The sequence below is a fragment of the Euphorbia lathyris genome, chromosome 5 (genome assembly GCF_963576675.1).
Source record: "Euphorbia lathyris chromosome 5, ddEupLath1.1, whole genome shotgun sequence".
In the NCBI taxonomy this organism is placed as follows: domain Eukaryota; kingdom Viridiplantae; phylum Streptophyta; class Magnoliopsida; order Malpighiales; family Euphorbiaceae; genus Euphorbia; species Euphorbia lathyris.
Window position 1 is genome coordinate 64,258,073 of NC_088914.1, and position 17,882 is coordinate 64,275,954.

At 37.8% G+C, this 17,882-nt stretch overlaps 1 pseudogene; it reads left to right on the plus strand.

The window, feature by feature from the left end:
- The first annotated feature begins 174 nt into the window (after positions 1-174).
- LOC136230926 (KH domain-containing protein HEN4-like) lies at positions 175-17,568 on the plus strand (annotated as a pseudogene).
- Positions 17,569-17,882: the final 314 nt, after the last annotated feature.

The window sequence follows — 17,882 nt, forward strand, 5'->3', positions numbered from 1 at the left end:
CAACTGGCGCGCTTTCTCTCTCTCTCTTTCTGTTTAAAAGCATTGTCAGTCTCTTCTTTCGCTGGCACACTCAACCGACTGTACAATACTGCTGCTTTCTTTCTCGGAGAATCTTATTCCTTGCAGAAAAGAAAACAACCAATTACCAAGCTTCACAAACTAGGCTCTTCCTTCCTTATCAGTTATCTTCCATGGACCATCACCAGCCAAACCGCCATAGACGGCGGAATCGATCGTCGCACCCGATCATGCTGCAACCTGGTCAAGTTGCATTCCGAGTTGTCTGCCATGATTCCATCATTGGTGGAGTAATTGGCCATTCCGGCTCCATCATCTCTCAAATTCGACGCAAATACTGGATGCACTGTCCATTGTGAAGGGCTTGCGCGAGGTTCGGAACACTGGGTGATAGTAATAGTTGGGCCGGCATCTTCCGCCAGGAAAATCGTGATAGAAGCTGAAGAGAAGGAGGAAAAAGAACTTGTTTCGGTGGCACAGGAGGCGGTGATTAGGGTTTGTGAGAGGATGTGGGAAGTGGATGCTCAGAACCGAAGAGCGAAAAAGAGTGAGAGTGGCTTCAGTGAGGGTTATTGTGGACTGTTGGCTGATACGACTCAGATTGGTCCCGTAGTGGGAACAGGACGGAAGAATGTTTTGAGAATGAGGAGAGAGAGCGGGGCCCAGATCAGGATACTGCCGGCCCCATTCTGCGCCGCCAAGGATGATATATTAATTCAGGTCGCTCTCCTTCACCATTTTCCATTTTTCTTTCTTTTATTTTATTTATTTTGTTGGATGGTAATAACGTGAGTTTTTTTCTATCTTTTTCTTTTAAATCTTTCTATTTTTTTTTTTTTTTTTTTTTTTTGTAGTCTACTCTCTTTATATTTTTCTTTTCTTTTGGCCTCCTATTTTGGTGTATGCTGCTTAGCTGTTTTAAATTCAGAGATTTTGAAGATCTTATTACTCCAAATAAAAGGATTTCACATAAAGTGTGAATATGGGTAAGGATATGTTGAGAAAATTAACTATTAATTTAAAACAATTAAGGAATTGTTGTGAAGTTCTAATTATGAAGAAATATTTTTGTAATTTGTATGAATTAGGGAGTGATTTCATGTAATTTGTAAATTAAAAAAAAAAAATAATGAAAGTTGGACCACCGAAATTGGTGGTCCAAGTAAATGAAGTTGACCACCGAAATGGGTGGTCAACATAATGGGCAGCAGCAATTTGCTGCTGCCTAATTAGTTGGGCTAGGCCAGCAATAATTGCTGGCCATCCTTCCTCGTTGGCTTTGGCCAAGGAGATGCACTATATATATTGAGAGTTTCATATTTGGATTGTGAAAAAAAAATTAAGTAAGAATAAGAAAAAAGAGAGTGGGAGAAAGATGTAGTTGTGAGGAGGTACAATGATGCCTTGTGAATTTTGAGTGTTTATTAGAGGGTAGAGCAAAGGTGAATCGGGATCTGTATACAAGATTGGATACGAAAGAAGGGGAAAGAGACATATATAGAATTGCTCGGATGAGAGATAGGAAGACGCGAGATCTCGGAAAAGTTAAATGTGTGAAGGATGTGGACCAGAAAGTCCTAGTTGGAGATAAGGATATCAAGGAACGATGGAGGTCCTATTTTGATGACTTATTTAATGGAGATCGCCAACAAGATGTTGGAGATATAAGTATCCATCACGATATGATAAATCATGAATGCCTGCGGAGAATTCAAAAGGGTGAAGTCAAAATGACATTAAGTAAGATGAAGTTGAAGAAAGCAGTAGGACCTGATGGCATCCCTATTGAGATTTGAAGATGTTTGGGAGAAAGAGGAATCGAATGGTTGACGACGTTCTTCAACAAAATTTGGAGAAACAATAAGATGCCATCAGAATGGAGGAAAAGTACCTTAATCCCTTTGTATAAGAACAAAGGCGATGTCCAAGATTGTGCCAACTATCGGGGAATCAAATTAATGAGTCACACTATGAAACTTTGGGAGCGAGTGATTGAACAAAGGCTAAGGAGGACGGTGAAGATCTCGGAAAACCTGTTTGGCTTTATGCCGGGAAGATCAACTATGGAAGCCATCCATCTAATGAGACAATTAACGGAGCACTATCGAAATAAGAAGAAAGACTTGCATATGGTTTTCATTGACTTGGAGAAAGCATATGATAAGGTACCAAGGGAAGTACTTTGGTGGGCCTTGACAAGGAAAGGCATTTCGCGGAAATATATTGACATCATAAAGGACATGTATGAGGGAGTATGCACGAGTGTACGTACTAGTGTTGGGAAGACTGAAGAGTTTCCTATTACGATTGGAGTGCATCAAGGTTCCGCACTAAGCCCATTTCTTTTTGCCATCGTTATGGATGAACTAACAAGTTCACTTCAAGATGGTATACCATGGTGCATGCTGTTTGCAGATGATATTGTGTTGGTTGATGAGACGAAAGAAGGAGTGGAGATGAAGTTGGAACTATGGAGGCAAACTCTAGAATCTAGAGGCTTTAAGTTGAGTCGAAGTAAGACAGAATATTTGGAGTGTAAGTTTAGCGGCCGTAGGAGTAGGGAGGCAGGGACAATCACCCTAGATGGGAGAGTTGTTCAGGCCTCGGATTGCTTCCGGTATTTAGGATCTATTATCCAAACGGATGGAGAAGTAGATGGAGATGTTGCTCATAGGATTAAAGCTGGTTGGTCGAAGTGGAAGAGTGCTACGGGTTTCCTTTGTGATCCCGGCATGCCTAATAGATTGAAGGGAAAATTCTACCGGACGGCAATTAGACCAGCATTGTTATATGGTACGGAGTGTTGGGCAGTGAAACACTGCCACATCCATAAGATGTCGGTGGCGGAGATGCGTATGTTGAGATGGATGTGTGGTCACACGAGAAAGGACCGGGTGCGTAATGAAATAATTAGGACAAAAGTAGGGGTCACATCTATTGAGAATAAAATGAGAGAAAACCGACTAAGGTGGTTTGGCCATGTGAGACGTAGAGCGCTTGATGCGCCGGTTAGGAGAACCGAAGAGTGGCAAAGGGATGTAGTGGTGAGGGGTAGGGGAAGACCTAAGCAAACTTGGAGGAGGGTGATCGAGAGTGATATGAGTTTATTGGGAATTGAGGAAAATATGGTAGTGGATAGGACGGAGTGGAGGGAGCGAATCTGTGTCGCTGACACGACTTGATTTTCACGGTTTTATATGATGGTTCATGTTAGCCGACCCCGAATCATTTCGGGACTAAGACTTTGTTGTTGTTGTTGTTGTTGTTGTATTAGAGGGTAGTTTAATTATTTTGGAGAGAGACAAAATAGTAAAGATAATTATTTCGGGTCTTTTCGGGAAACACCTGAGTGTACTATTTTGGTTTTACCTCATTGTAACTCTAGAAAGTTTCTAGAGAGTACCCTCTTGTAACCTCATAAATTCAATAAAATTGTTTTATCGCTTCCGCTAAATTGTCGCAATCGAGAAAAATTCCCAACAGTGGTATCAGAGCTATGGTTCAATGTAGCGTCACCCACCAAATCAATTGGGCGTGAGAAAATGGAGAAAATGAGCAAGCAGTTGAGGGAAGGATTGCTGACATGGGGAAGTCCAAATGTTTCGTGTAAGAAGTTTGGGCGCGTGCAATAGAATTGCAGAAACAAGAGAAAAGAAAGTGTCAATGTGACAGACCATGTTGGCGAAGAAGAATTTGCTTAATTTGGAGACAAGTGCTCCAATAATTGAAGGTTGATGAGAAGTGCATCAACAAATTGATTCGGTGAGAAATTCACCGAGAAGTTGTTTCGGAGAGAAGTGCTCCGGTGATGATGGGAAAGTACATCATTGATTCGGTGAGAAGTGCACCGAGAAGTTGTTTGCGGAGAGAAGTGCTCCGTTTATAAGGTGATGATGGGAAAGTACATCATATATATAAAAAAAATAAAAAAAATGAAAGTTTTAAATTAATAGTTAAGGGGAAGATTGTTGAGAAAATTAACTATTAATTTAAAACAATTAAGGAATTGTTGTGAAGTTCTAATTATGAAGAAATATTTTTGTAATTTGTATGAATTAGGGAGTGATTTCATGTAATTTGTAAATTAAAAAAAAAAAAATAATGAAAGTTGGACCACCGAAATTGGTGGTCCAAGTAAATGAAGTTGACCACCGAAATCGGTGGTCAACATAATGGGCAGCAGCAATTTGCTGCCGCCTAATTAGTTGGGCTAGGCCAGCAATAATTGCTGGCCATCCTTCCTCGTTGGCTTTGGCCAAGGAGATACACTATATATATTGAGAGTTTCATATTTGGATTGTGAAAAAAAAATTAAGTAAGAATAAGAAAAAAGAGAGTGGGAGAAAGATGTAGTTGTGAGGAGGTACAATGGTACCTTGTGAATTTTGAGTGTTTATTAGAGGTGTTTATTAGAGGGTAGTTTAATTATTTTGGAGAGAGACAAAATAGTAAAAATAATTATTTCGAGTCTTTTCGGGAAACACCTGAGTGTACTATTTTGGTTTTATCTCATTGTAACTCTAGAAAGTTTCTAGAGAGTACCCTCTTGTAACCTCATAAATTCAATAAAATTGTTTTATCGCTTCCGCTAAATTGTCGCAATCGAGAAAAATTCCCAACAGGATAGACATGTTTATCACTAGGATTTTTCACTTGAAAGAAATTTTGGCGTTTATAGAAACAGATTAATGGAGCTGTCGAGGATTTCACCACGTAATTTAATTCAATTATCTTCCGTAAATGTATTCTCTTTATGATTGACTCTAGATAGTTAGGAGTCAAAGCTTCTGGTCTTAGGTGGCAAGTTGAATTTGGGAAGTGCCTTTTGTTTTGTATTTTCTGTTTAGATAATGTGTCACACTTGACTTGAGTTCCCACTTCATTTAGCATTTGCAATTCAATGAGGGTTGATTGGTTGATGCTTCTCGAAGTCTTCAATTTTGTTGTTGCATTTCTTAGGTGAAAATTGAGTTAAGACTAACTTTTATCTATGAGAATGAAGTCATCACTCTGTTTCTGGTTCGGAGATTGGGAATTAAGTTAGGGATGTGAGTAATGTTGGGAAGCCAGACTGGAGACCAACAACTTAGTGTTCAATGAATGTGGTCAGGCTAATTGAAAGATGCTTTCCCATTACTGTGTGAAAGAATTTTTTATGTGATGGCAGATAACAGGTGACATTTTAGCTGTGAAGAGAGCATTAGTTGCTGTGACTGAATGTCTACATGATTGCCCTCCATATAGTAAAGATCAATTCCTTTTGGCTAGACCTGTTGAGACAGCTTCTCATATGCTCACTTCGGATCCACATGCAGAATTCTTCCCACATCTTAGTTCGTTATTACCACCTTTGACTGGAAATACTCCATGTTCTAATGCATTATCCTCGGATGGTGATATAGGCCCCGACCAGGGCATGAAATCTATGCAACAAGAAGTTTCATTCAGGTTGCTGTGTTCCAATGGTGCAGCTGGGAGCATCATTGGCCAGAGAGGGAGCATAGTCAGAACCCTACAAAACGAAACAGGTGCTTCTATCATGTTTGCAGATCCAATAACTGTTTCTGGTGAACGTATAGTCACCATTACTGCACTTGAGGTTAGTCATGCAACTATCATCAATTTTCAACTGCTTATTCCCCAGCTGAAGCTGATAGTTATAGAAATCCTAGCACTTATTTCACACATTGTCACAAGAGGAGTCAGTTGATTACTTTGCTCCATCTTCTTTGTTTGGTATCCTCTAATTCTAAATGGATATTATTTTAGGCATTGATATGGTCTTCTTTTTTTTCCTGTAGAACCTTGAAACATGGCACTCTCCCGCACAAAATGCTATAGTTCTTGTCTTTGCTAAATCTATTGAGAACGACATTGAAAAGAGGCATTCATTAGGTTTGATTAAGGGCACTACTGTAACTGCTAGGCTCCTAGTGGCATCAGATGTTGTTTGTTGCTTAAATGGGAACAACGTTGAGGTAGATTCTGAACTTACAGAAGCAAGTGGTGCCAAGATACAAATATTAGAAGGAGAACAGATCTTGGATTTTTCTTTAGAAAACGATGTAGTAGTAGAGGTACATTTACAATCTTTCTTCTTTACTTTATCTTACGATATTTCAAGCTAACTGTGTTATAGGATTCCAAACATTTCTGCTGTTACCCTTCATATAATTTGTCATAAGAGGATAGCATGGATGATTAAATTTGATCTTTTCTTGCTGGAAGTATCATGATCATGAGACTTATAAAACTCCTCTGTTGACAAATATAACCAATAATTTGCCTTACATTACTTTGTCCATCATGTGGTTCTTGAATGTTACCTAGGCATTTGACATTTTCGAGGTGCTGTTGGTCCTACAGACATCTCTTATTTTATTGCTTGAATTAGTTGTTTATTTTCCCTCTGACATCGCTTTGTCTATCATCTATTTTGAACATTACCACAATATTTGATATTTTAGAGGTTCTGCTGGTTATGCGGTTATTGTTTTTCTTTGAAAATAGGTGTTTATTTTCCCTTCTTTATGTACTTTTTTACAAGTCGCATGACTTTGGGATTATCTTATTGCATGTTTAATGACATCATACTGCAGAAGCACCATTAAATATTTATGATTACCTTCTGTTGGGTTGCAAGCATTTACAATATGAAAATTCAGGATTTGATATATATATAACAGCATTCCATGGTTCATATTTCTCGATGTCATTTTGAGAGCTTCAGAGAGGTTTTAAATCATTATTGTATCAACAACAACAAAGCCTTAGTCCCGAAATGATTCGGGGTCGGCTAACTTGAACCATCATATAAAACCGTGACATCAAGTCGCGTCAGCGACACAAATTCGCTCCCTCCACTCCGTCCTATCCACTACCATATTTTCCTCAATTCCAAGTAAACTCATATCACTCTCGATCACCCTCCTCCAAGTTTGCTTAGGTCTTCCAAGTTTGCTTAGGTCTTCCCCTCCCCCTCACCACTACATCCCTTTGCCACTCTTCGGTCCTCCTAACCGGCGCATCAAGCGCTCTACGTCTCACATGGCCAAACCACGTTAGTCGGTTTTCTCTCAATAGATGTAACCCCTACTTTTGTCCTAATTATTTCATTACTCACCCGATCCTTTCTCGTATGACCACACATCCATCTCAACATACGCATCTCCGCCACCGACATCTTATGGATGTGACAGTGTTTCACTGCCCAACACTCCGTACCATATAACAATGCTGGTCTGATTGCCGTGCGGTAGAATTTTCCCTTCAATCTATTAGGCATGCTGGGGTCACAAAGGAAACCCGTAGCACTCTTCCACTTCGACCAACCAGATTTAATCCTATGAGCAACATCTCCATCTACTTCTCCATCCGTTTGGATAATAGATCCTAAATACCGGAAGCAGTCCGATGCCTGAACAACTCTCCCATCTAGGGTGATTGTCCCTGCCTCCTTATTCCTATGGCGGCTAAACTTACACTCTCAATATTCTGTCTTACTTCGGCTCAACTTAAAGTCTTTAGATTCTAGAGTTTGTCTCCATAATTCCAACTTCCTCTCCACTCCTTCTTTCGTCTCATCCACCAACACAATATCATCTGCAAACAACATGCACCATGGTATACCATTATTGTATCAACAGAACGAATTTTAATGTATATGATAGAAAATATAGACAGGAAAATTTTAAACCTAAGAGAATCAGAATAGAAACAAACAATACATAAAAGGTATATTAAGTTTTGAATTTCGTCATAGGGTAACTTGTCCCCAAATTGTTCTCTACTGCCCTTAGTATATTATCTTTTTGTATTACAATTTCACCAAATTTCAACTTGTCTTGTGTTGTTTAATTGATATATTTTGGTGATGATGCTTGTATATATAGGATAGCTTAGTTTTAACCAGAACTGTTCTCATAATCATTGTTGTCATATAGACCGTATAATGTTATTTTGTATAACAGTCGTTACTTGTTAACTGGTAGACGATTTAGATTTACGAGAAGTATATATTTTTTTTGTTTTTTTACACCTTTTATGATTTTTTTTTTTTGCTCTTTGTAATCTTATTCGTCCCTTCGTGGATCTTGTATTGGCTTTAGCATGTACTTATATGAGATTTTATTCCTTACTGTTTTCTTATTGTACTTTCTTTTTTTTCATCTAACTAAGATATAAACATTTTCATAAAAAAAAAAAAAAAAACTGGTAGAGCCTCTAATATTTGCATTTCTTTTGTTTATATTATTATACTCAACAGAATTCTGCCGCCACCTCAGTACAATTATACTAAAAAGTTTTGTACTTTTTGCAGATAACTGGTGAGTATATAAATGTACACAATGCTCTGTTTCTAGTTACTGGGAAACTGAGGAATAGTCTGTTGCCTAGTGAGGTACTCGATGAGGTGAGAGCTAGGAACCCCCGCGGAGTATTGGGGATTGCTTCTACTAGAATGCAAAGACCACCAGTCCTATATCTTGAGTCAGATCGGGAAACTAGTTTGACAAGAGGAGTGGATCAGCTTCAACTCTCCAGCAACTTAGATGATACTTATGCATCCGGACTGCAGTCATTGGAGGTTGCCACTTCCCTTCCTTCTTTTTTAGCTTCCCACATGCCCTCTTTTGATCCACTTGCAAAATTCTTCCCACATCTCAGTCCGTTATTACCACCTTTGACTCGAAATGCTCCATGTTCTAACACATTATCCTCAGATGGTGACGTAGGCCCCAGCCAGGGCATGAAATCTATGCAACAAGAAGTTTCATTCAGGTTGTTGTGTTCCAATGGTGCAGCTGGGAGTATCATTGGTCAGAGAGGGAGCATAGTCAGAACCCTACAAAACGAAACAGGTGCTTTTATCAGTTTTGCAGCTCCAATAGCTGTTTCTGGTGAACGCATAGTAACCATTACTGCCTTTGAGGTTAGTCATGCAACTATCATACAATTTAAGCTGCTTATTCCTCAGCTGAAGCTGATAGTTAGAGAAATCCTAGCACCTATTCTCACACTCACACATTGTCACAAGAGGAGACAGTTGATTACTTTGCTGCATCTTTTTTTTTTTTTGGTATCATCTAATTCTAAATGGATGTTATTTTAGCATTGATATGTTTTTGTTTTTAATTTCCGCAGAACCTTGAAACATGGTACTCTCCAGCACAAAATGCTGTTGTTCTTGTCTTTGCTAGATCTATTGAGCACGACATTGAAAAGAGGCATTCGTCAGGTTTGATTAAGGGCACTACTGTAACTGCTAGGCTCCTAGTGGCATCAGATGTTGTTTGTTGCTTAAATGTGAACAGCGTTGGGGTAGATTCAGAAATTACAGAAGCAAGTGGTGCCAAGATAAAAATATTAGAAGGAGAACAGATCTTGGATGTTTCTTTAGAAAATGATGTAGTGGTAGAGGTAAAATTACAATCTTTCTTCTTTACTTTATCTTACTATGTTTAAAGTTAACTGTGTTATAATTTGGTATCCAAACATTTCTGCTGTTAGGGTCGATATAATTTGCCTTGTAGTTCAGAAGAGGATGAGTGTGGATGATTAAATTGATCTTTTCTTGCTGGAAGTATCATGATCATGAGGCTATAAAACTCCTCCGTTGACAAATATAATCAAACAATTTGCATTACATCACTTTGTCCATTATGTGGTTCTTGAATGTTACCTTGGCATTTGATATTTTCGAGGCACTGCTGGTCTACATACATCTCTTATTTTATTTCTTGAATTAGTTGTTTATCTTCCCTCTATGGCATCGCTTTGTCTATCATCTAGTTTGAACATTACCTCAATATTTTGACATTTTAGAGGCTCTGCTAGTTATGCGGACATCTATTATTTTCGCAACTCGCATGACTTTGGGATTATCGTATTGCATGTTTAATGACATCCTACTGTCGAAGCAACCATTAAAACACAACTAATATTTATGCTTAGCTTCTATTGTGTTGCAAGCATATACAATTTGAAAATTCAGGATATGACAGCATTTTGTGGTTCATATTTCTCGATGTCCTTTTGAGAGCTTCAGAGAGGTTTTCTTTCATTGTTGTATCAACAGAACAGACTTTTAATGTATGACATAAAATATAAATATAGACAGAAAAATTGTAAACCTAAGAGAATCAGAGCAGGTATTTCAAGTATTAAATTTCATCATAGAGTAACTTGTTGCCAAATTGTTCTCTACTGGCCTTAGTATATTATCTTGTTGTATTAGAATTTCACTACATTTCAACCTGTCTTGTGTTGTTTAATTGATGTATTTTGGAGACGATGCTTGAATATATAGAATATCTTAGTTTTAACCAGAACTGTTCTCATAATCATTGTTGTCATATAGACCATATAGAATGTTATTTTCTGTAACAGTCATTACTTGTTAACTGGTACAGCCTCTAATATTTGCATTTCTTTAGTTTATATTATTATTGGCAAAAGAGTTCTTCTGCTACCTCTGTCAAATTATACTAAACTATTTTGTACTTCTTCTTGCAGATAAATGGTGAGTATATTAATGTACAGAAGGCTCTGTTTCTAGTTACTGGGAAACTGAGGGATACTCTTTTGCCTAGTGAGGTACACAATGAAGTGAGAGCAAGGAATCCCCGTGGAGTAATGGAGTTTGCTTCTACTAGAATGCAATCAGTCCTATCTCTTGATTCGGATCAGGAAACTAGTTTGACAAGAGGAGTGGATCAGCTTCAACTCTCCAGCAGCTTAGATGATATTTCTGCACCTGGACTGAAGTCATTGGAGGTTGCAGCTTCTCTTCCTTCTTGTTTAGCTGGTTTAATATGTGGTCCAGTCTGAGAATCTTATCCTTTCATGTGACTGCAGAAGTTTGGAAGAGCAAAAATAACAGTCAGTAGAAATAGAGAAAATTGCTTTAAACCATACAGTAAGAGTTCAGAACTTGAAAGGGCACCGCAAGTTCTTTTGCCCAAGGAGGTGCTTAGTGAGGTAGGTACACGGAGCCGTTCTAGGCGAGCAGACAAGTATACTTTTCCTCGATCGTATTCATCACTGGGCTTAGCTTCTGATCCCAATCAAGAAACTACTTTTACTCGAAGAAACAATAAACCAGAATTCTCCAACATTGGCCATCCTTCACCTCCATTGCTTATGCAACAGGTGATCGACTTCTTACTGTTATTTTTATTGCTTTGGTGATATGGCTGGATTTCTTAGGAGTGGGTATTGTTGCAGACTGCAGGAAGAGGGTCAATTTCTTTTGATGAGAGTTTAGAACCCGAGAGGTCAGTCAGTTCTCTACATTTAGACTGCTCCCTTATTCTGTTCTTCTTATGTTTTTTTTTCTTCTTTCTCCACCCTAATTCTTTCTAGAGTGTTAAACATAGTATTTCTCGCAATTTACACATTTGATACCGTTTAAAATAGTTGCAATGAGAGATGTTTCATTTGTGCCTTGGATATGTACTGAAAATTTTCGCATTGGTTGTGATATTAAGTGAAGAAACTAAACGTGAACATGCATGTGGAACCTGATATAGAAATCCTAAATTGAACTACATGTGTACGTGTTTGCTGAAATATGTCAATTAAAGTGATGATCATATCTATAGTTCAGGCCATAATTGTGAATTAAGATGAAGATTATGACTTATTAGATGATTGACACAGGAAAAAAGTTTAAGATGTGAAGAAATTTATTATGCAGGAATACCAGTCCAAATTTATATGTAATTTGACTAATGCACTTTGATGATAATTCTTAATACATGTTAAATATTCCAAAGCTCACAAACCAGAGAAATAAAATGTTGGTTACTTTGCCAAATGTATGTGTAATCTTTCATCATCATCAAATATCTGTAGTTACTTTTCATTGAAATGAAATTTAAAATTTCCTACAAATGGATTCTGAATGCAATAAACTTGGTTCACTCTTCAACAGTTTGCAGAGCAGAAAGAAATTACCTCCTATTGCAAAAACAACTGTGCAGTTCATAATTCCTGAAAATATGCTTGGCTCTGTGTGTGGTGAAGATGGCAGCAATCTGGCTCGATTAAGACAGGTAATGTTGGTTTACCAACCAAAGAAAGAATAATAATAATAATAATAAAAAAAAAAAAACCATTTTTAGTATTATTGTGTATTGTAGCGGTGTTTGTATGAAGTCAGTTAATAGAAAATAACCGTGTTTTGTAAATTGCTAACTAGAGAGTCATCTCTATCTATTTTATTTGGTAGACCGACATCATCATACCATAGATTGTCACAAATTTAGAACGTTCAAAATTTTTACTTATGTAATAATATTAGCAGGACTTAGAATTATTAGCTGATATACTAACATGAGATCCAGATATACTAATAAAATTAATTATTTCCTTGTTAAAAGGACAGAAGGATGCGATCCATATATTGTATTACTGAATGATGTAATACTTTTGGACAGTAAATGAAGTAAATTACTAATTAAGCTGCTCTTTAAAATTGTGTAACTGCAGAAGAAACATAAATATATGGTGATCAGAATTTTATGTATAGTGTTCTCCCAATTGCTACTTATTCCCGTCTAATTGGAGAACTTAATCATACAATCCATTGCTGTCTTTTGCAAATAACTGCAACTGCTTGTTGAGATTTTTGAAGTTTAATCGTGAATTAGGAAGTGATTAGCTTTAGTTTATGATATGGAGCAAGCAAACTGTTACTTTTGGATATTAGTGTGGATAGAAAGGCAGTACTTTACGGGATCTTTTACTCGACTGTATATTTAATTAATTTAAGAGTTGCTCTTTTTTTTTTCTATCAGATTTCAGGTGCAAATGTCGAAGTGCGGGATCCTTCTCCCAGCAAAAGTGAGAGGACTGTTATGATATCAGGAACACCTGATGAAACCAGGGCAGCACAGAGCTTACTCCAGGCCTTCATTTTAGCTGAAAAGTAATTTCGATACCATCACCAGTGTAAGTCATAGTTAGTCAACTGATCATTAGACATAGATGTCACACTGTATATTTGACCATTTGACACACACTTAGGTGTAGGTGTTGGAGTAGGGAGTTTGAGTGGAGGGGACAAAAAAGAGCTTGGCTCGTCCATCCTTTGGATCAATAGAGGAGGGAGAACTTAGGTTTCTTCATGTTATCAAAGACTTATAGTCACTATAGTAAATACTAACCTTGTTTAACATAAGATAGAAATCATAGGTAGAGAAGAGTTCCTCTATCTGATGTTACTTTCTTGCAAGTGGCAAGCAGGTTTCCTAAAATATCATAGATATGATGATATCAAATTGGCGCCTTGAATGTAGAAACTCAACATGGCAAATCCCAACTATTAAATTCCTCTGAGCTAAAGGACCAGGTGTGTGCGGTAAACGTTTCAACCCTCGCCCAAGATGGTCTACCATGTCATTGAAAATGGGATGTGAGAGATATTGAAGCTTTTATCTTAATAAATGACATGGAGTTACCACCCAAAATACTTACTGGGAAAGGTACAGTAGATTTTCTACACTATTCGCATATAGAATCCGGGGTAAATTATCTAATTCAATGGATGATTGAATAATTTTATATTTACTAGGGTTAGTTTATAACTTAAGAGTCACATCTTTCTATTATATGCTCATTCAAATGTTTATACATCTATAAAATGATAAATAAATTCTTGAAAATGAAATATTACCTAATTTACAAATTTGGAAAAAGGTTACATTACAATAAATGGGGATTAATTATGGCATAAATACTTAAATTAAATAAAAGAATTTTGAAAACTGAAATAATGTTAAGGTTGTGCGAATTAGGTTTGTCTTTTGTGTTTAACGCGAGTCTTTGATTTTGATTCATCATGCGTATGTACATGAAATTAGATGTTAGATCCGCCTTTCATACATTCATAAATATTATTATCAATATATAGGTTCACTGATATGGATCGTGACGATAGGGTTTGATCGTAAACCAATAAAGATAATACTATTTTCTAGTTTAAGTAGAATGAAATAATCTCATTCAAAGGTGTAAGCCTTAGCTCCAATGGAGAAACATGTGTTTGATTGATAAAAGATGTTTTCCTTACGAGAACATTAAGTTTAAATACCTTGCCAACCTTAGGTGACAAAAGACCAATACTTCGCCCTTTTGTGCTAATAACCTTATCTAAACGATAGGGGCAAAGTGGGCTCATAATAATATAATAGCAAGGTAGAAATTAAAGACAAGTGGCAAAACAGTAAATACAAAATGACAAAACAATAACTAATAGATGCACAGAGCTGGTAGATTTCTTAGCTTGTTGGCGAAGTAAGCTCACATGAGATGTGGTTGGAGGGATACGTCGTGTGGGCTGAAGTTATTGCAGAATTGGAGTTGGCTAAGCACATGTCACATGACATGTTAAAGCAGGGACACATCGTGCGAATTAGCCCAAAAGAATTAGAAACTTTGCACCATTTCCACACGATGTGTGTGTAAGGTCACACACCGTGTGGCCTTCATTACCGAGATTGTTTGACTGCTCACACGACGTGCTGCTATCCACACATCGTGTTGCTATCCCACACGTTGTGTGAGCCATGCTTCAAGCTTTTCCCGGTTCTTTCATGTTGATGCCCTCATTATTCTCTCCTTCTTGAGAGGAGTTGGACCTAAAGTCCCCTATATTATCCTCAAGAGGTGCATTCGGTTTGTAAGGGCTTAAGTCACGCACATTGAAGGAGGTTACATGTTACCTAACCAATTTGGGAGAGGATGTGGTAGGCATTTGCATTGACTCTCGTAGTGACTTTGTATGGACCATATTTCCTCGGTTGGATCTTGCTACTCGACGCACTTGCTAAGGGCTCTTTACTCAAGTATACCATCACTCGGTCCCTAATCTCAAACTGAATGTCTCTTCGATGGAAGTCAATCTTGGCTTTCAGCTTTTTATTTCGCTCTCCAAGCGCCTGCTTTACCTCATCATGCATTTATTGGTAATTAAGGGTGAGCCTTTGAGCCAGGATGCTAACCTTCTATCCATTTGGAATGCTCACGATGTCAAAGGTATGATTGAGAATCTTCGTGTAGACCATTTCAAATGGTGACTTTCTCGTACCCGAGTGGATTGCCGTGTTGTATGCAAATTCGGCTTGAGCCAATACTAAATCCCACATTCTCGGCTTATCATTGCATTTACTTAGATTTACCAAAGTTCGGTTAACCACTTCCGTTTGCCTATCGGTTTGAGGGTGAGCGGTGGTTCTAAACTTCAAAGTCGTGTCAAATAAGGCCCATAATGTCCTCCAAAATTGACTCAGAAATTTAGTGTCCCAATCGAACACGATACTCTTAGGTACCCTGTGTAGCCTCGCCACTTCCTGAAAGAAAAGCTTAGCTATGGCCGAAGCATCGTTGTTTTTCTGGCATGGATGAAAAAGGTCAACCACCACAAATATGGAGTCCATCCCGCTTTGCATTCTTGGTAAGCCCAAAACGAAATCCATGGATAGATCCTCCCAAACGATCTGCTGCACGGGCAATGACATATGAAGCCCCGAGTTGGTGGCGTTGTCCGTTAGTGGTTTGACATACGTAGCACCTCTCCATTAGGTATTCTATATCTCTCTTCATCTTTGGCCAAAAATATCAGGAACTCGTCGCTTCATATGTCTTCTCTCTCCCAAAATGTCCTCTAAGACTTCTCCTGTGTAAATCCCGAATAGCCTTCTCCCTGATGGAGGTACATGGTAGGCACAAATGATTCCCCTTCATGACATACTCATCTAGCACATGGTACTTATTGGAATACAGTTTTGATTAAGTTTTGATTATGACAAAAATCTAAATTAAGGAATTAGAACCCTCTAATAGGATTTAAATTCAAAATTATTTACATTGCTTTATGTGCTAACAAGTTTGTTAAGTGTATAACTTAAATTAAAGCAATAGGTTGATTCTAATCATCAAAGCAAAAATCAGGAAAAAAAGGCTCTTATCAATTAGAAGCTCCAACCAGAAGCATAAGCCAAAAGACCCAAAAGCCACTCACCTAGAAGCTTCGACTAGAACTCGAAGCCAGCGACTAAGAAGCCAGTAACCTAGAAGCTTTGACCAGAAACAGAAGCCACTAACCTAGAGGCCACTCACCCAGAAGCTTCGACCAGAACCAAAAGCCACTAACCCAGAAGCTCCTGTTGAAACACATTTCTACACTAATTTTGATTTGGTAAATCTATTTAAATTAGAATTAAATCCCTAAGATAAATTTCCAACACATTAAATTTAAATGTTTTGATTTATTATCACTAATGTGTTTGTTGAGTATTTTTGAGTAATTAAAAATACAATTGCAAAAGATATTAAAGATAAAGCCCAAGTCCGATAAGCCTAGTCAAAGGCCCACACAAAGCTTAGAAGAAAGTCAATTGGATCAAAAGGCTTTTGATCCACTTAGCCCAGCATCAAGAAGGATCCAGAAGGATGACTAACTCCTTCATAATGAAGCTGATGAGTTCAACGGACACGCAAACAAAGCAGAAGTTGACTTGATAAACTTGGGGACAAAGGCTATCCAAATGAGGAAAGGTTCAGACGCAACAGAGAATCTGTCTAGGAATCTTTGCCAAAAATGGAGAGACAATCCGACTCTTACTAACTAAAGCAACCAAGGCACTGATCAAATGACAAAGAAGACTACGTTTCCATTGGCCGCGAGACTGAGCACTGAGGTTGAAAGGGACAACATAGCCGTTTCCCTCCAGCGGTTATTTCGAAATTTGAAATGACCGATGGCTTCAAGCGTCACTATAAAATGCATGTCATTTGCTTCAACCAACAAGGTTCTTCAACAAGTCGAAACGCTGAACAAATTCTCTCTTGAAGTTCTCTGCAAAAGCAAAGCAAAGACATCTTACACCAACTCTCATTTCTGTGTGTAAACGATTAGTTTAGATCTTTCAAAGTGTTCTTTGTTATAGAACAAACAACTTTATCAATTATCAAATTGTTAGGAGACTCTGAGTTGCTCGATATTTAGCACTCAGAGATAGATAATGTTGAGTATAGGCTTATAGAGGACGGTACTCTGTAATACTCGCTGACTATTGTAAGGGGTTTGTGCTCTATCCAAAAGAGCTCAATAGTGGATTAAAGCTCGGAATAATTCGGGGACTGGATGTAGACAGGAGGCCGAACTAGGATGAAGCTGTTGAGTAACATTTTTTTTATCTCTTAACTCCTTTATCTGCTTGCTTTTATTTCTGCATAGAAAACGCCTAACTTATGTATACTGAGTTGTGTGATCTGGTGTTGAGCTCAGGAATAGACTTCGAAGTGCTATTTCCTGACTCAACGTTGGAAACAACTTTAGTTGTTAATCAACTAAAGCTGCCTCTGATCATATCCAACATCATTGTGCTAAGAGTCAAAAGTGAAAAACTACAAATCACAACGGTAACAAGTCAGCATAAATACTTACAATTTTAAATAGTTCATTTAACCCCCCTAGGAACTTATTCTCATATCACAAGGGACCAACAGCTCTGACCAGTTGCTTATTAGCAATTGAAGAAGAAGACAAAGCAATATAATTAATACATACATCTTTTAACCCCTTTCCATAAGAAGGAACAATTAAGAACTCTCTCTTTTCACGCGTATGCAAAACAAATAATAAATAAATAAATTAAGTAAAAAGAGTACGTATAAATATCACATTTTTTTTTGTAGGAAAAGGAAAGAAAAACAAATAAAATAACGCCACAAACTAACCCGGGATTAGCCTAGGAAAGCTAACCCCCACTAGATCATCTGAAAGCAATGAAAAAAGGAAGTTCGGAGGAGACGAGAAACTTGAGACTCCCAACATCCTCACATGGCCCTCAGCAGCA